Source organism: Apaloderma vittatum, unplaced genomic scaffold (assembly GCF_000703405.1).
Source record: "Apaloderma vittatum isolate BGI_N311 unplaced genomic scaffold, ASM70340v1 scaffold17718, whole genome shotgun sequence".
Classification (NCBI taxonomy): Eukaryota; Metazoa; Chordata; class Aves; order Trogoniformes; family Trogonidae; genus Apaloderma; species Apaloderma vittatum.
This window is the reverse complement of record NW_009730393.1, coordinates 13,344-15,578: the sequence shown is the minus strand read 5'-3', so window position 1 is coordinate 15,578 and position 2,235 is coordinate 13,344. Positions and strand designations below refer to the sequence as shown.

At 55.1% G+C, this 2,235-nt stretch overlaps 1 pseudogene; it reads left to right on the top strand.

Annotated features, from left to right (window-relative positions):
* Positions 1-1,391: 1,391 nt before the first annotated feature.
* Positions 1,392-2,235, top strand: part of LOC104277973 — a 1,869-nt pseudogene continuing 1,025 nt past the window's right edge.

Genomic DNA, 2,235 nt, shown 5'->3' with positions numbered 1-2,235 from the left:
CTGCCTCTCTTTCCTTGTGCCTCACATCTAAACCATGTTCTCTCTGGGTGCTTCCAGATTGCCTCTGTTCCCTTCTGGGTGCTTCTAGATCCGATCAGAGTTATCCTATTCCCTTCCAAGCACCCAGATGCTCTCCATTCCTACCCAGCTGCTTTCACATCTCCATTTCTCTTTGTGTGCTTGCATGGAACCTCTCTGTTGTCCTGCTTGCGCTAACAGATCCCCTCCATTCCTCTCTGCTATGCTCAAGTGTCCTTCCTTTCCCTCTGTATGTTCCCCTCCTCAACATTCACGTCTCCTCTGTTCTTTTCAGTGTCTGCTCAGTGCTAACTTGTGCACACCCACATCCCTCTTCTCCATGACAAGTGCCCTCAGATCCCACCTGTCCCTTCTGTAGGTGCTCAGTTCCTACGGGTTCCACCATCAGATCCCTTCCAGTCCCTCCACGGACACTCAGGTCCCTTCATTCCTTCTCTATACACACAGGGTCAGGCTTTCTGCTTTCCCCTCTCTGCATGCTCAGACCCCTCCATGCCCCTCTATATGCTCAGATCCCCATTGCTGCCCTCCATCCACCCAGTTTCATCCCGTTCCTGGGCAGATACTGGCTTTCCTTCGTAGCTATCCATCCTGCACGACCAGTTTCTCAAAACCCCTGCCCCAGAGACCACAGCTGTCTCAACCTGTCTACAAAAACCTTCTAAGCAGTGTATTTCAGCAGGTCCATTCAGCTTCATCCTTGCAGATGAGGACCGTGACCCACTGGGGAATAGAGACCTCTCCTCCTTCTGCCAGGTTGAGATCGCCTCCGCTACAACCCTCTGCCTGATGTCACGCAGCCCTGAGAACCCCAGCCGCTCCAAACCCTGTCCCACAACAGTCAGGTTCTGGGAGTCTGGGGGCTGCTCTGACTTCCCCACCAAGAGCTCGCCTGGGCTTGCCAAAAAAGCACACGAAAGAAGAAGCGATGGACGTGGCAGCACCCTGCTGTACTGCGGGAGGTGGAGGCATCCCCAGTGTTTGCTCTCCACACTGGTTGGTGACAGGTACTCAAGTGTTTATTTACTGAGCTGCGCCCTTCAACGCTCCAAATATGCTGTTGCCAGGGGAAATTCCATCCAAGGAGCTAAGGACTCGCAGAAGAGACCAAGGACTCTTGCTGGCAGGGGGATTATTTTCTCGGCAGCTCAGGAAGCCGTGCACTGAGAACCACAAGCACCTGCAGCTCAGTTTGTGCTTTCTAAGGGCACAAACCAGTTCCAGAAGAAGGGAACCCAGGAGCGGGGTGGTAGGATCCAGTCACCCCACCCACTGCAGAGAGCACTACACATGCCTCGGCGAGCTGGCTCTCCACAGCTTGGCATTCCACAGGCCGTTCCCAGGTGGACACCATGGGTGAGTTACGGGGCTAGGAAGTGGGAGCTCCTTGCTCGCTGTGACAAAGAGCACAGGTAGGGCAGCCCAGCTATAGGGAGATGCTCCACGCGCTGGTCCTCGCACATCGAGGGGGAGCTGTGGCACGGGTGTCGCCTGAGGGCATCCTCACCTGCCACAGCTTCAAACACCTGTAGCTGGTGTCCTGCCTTCTGGCTCACCCAGACTGCTCCCTGGCTTTGGAACCAGGAATGAAACTTGTTGGGTGCTTTGCTCCACCTAAAACTAACTTGTGTGACTTTCTGGGAGCTGGGCAAGGAGAAAAGGCGAGGTTGTCTACCCCTTGGGCAAAAAATTTGCAGCCTTTTGGCAAGCTTTCCAGCTTGCATGGACCAGCCTGATGGTGCCCAGCACACCTGGGGCACTCTGCATCGCACATGGTCGGTTGTGTCACCAAGTGCAGTGCTGGGTTTCCCTCCTCTCTGCAGGGAGGGTCACATTTCACCTTTTCTCCACCTTTTCCCTTTCTAGCAGCCCCGTGCCTTCTCCTCCTTGCTTGTGTGCAGGTCTTGGCTGCCCCAGGCCACTTCCTGCATACAGAAACCCTAAACGTCCTCAAGAAATCTCCCTCCAGCGCTTCGACAAGTGCTCTGAAGAAAACTGGTATGTAGCACCATGGTGTTCCCACCACCCCCTTTTAGTTCTTTGGTCTGGGTCAGCCCCGACAGATTAACAGCCCCAACCCATGCTCTGGGCCAGCGGAGGCTTGGTAAAACGACACTCGGGAGAGGGTGCACTATGATGCCTCCAGAAAGCACCTCCATAACGTGTACAGGCAGGCTGGCTGGGGAGACGTGGCGT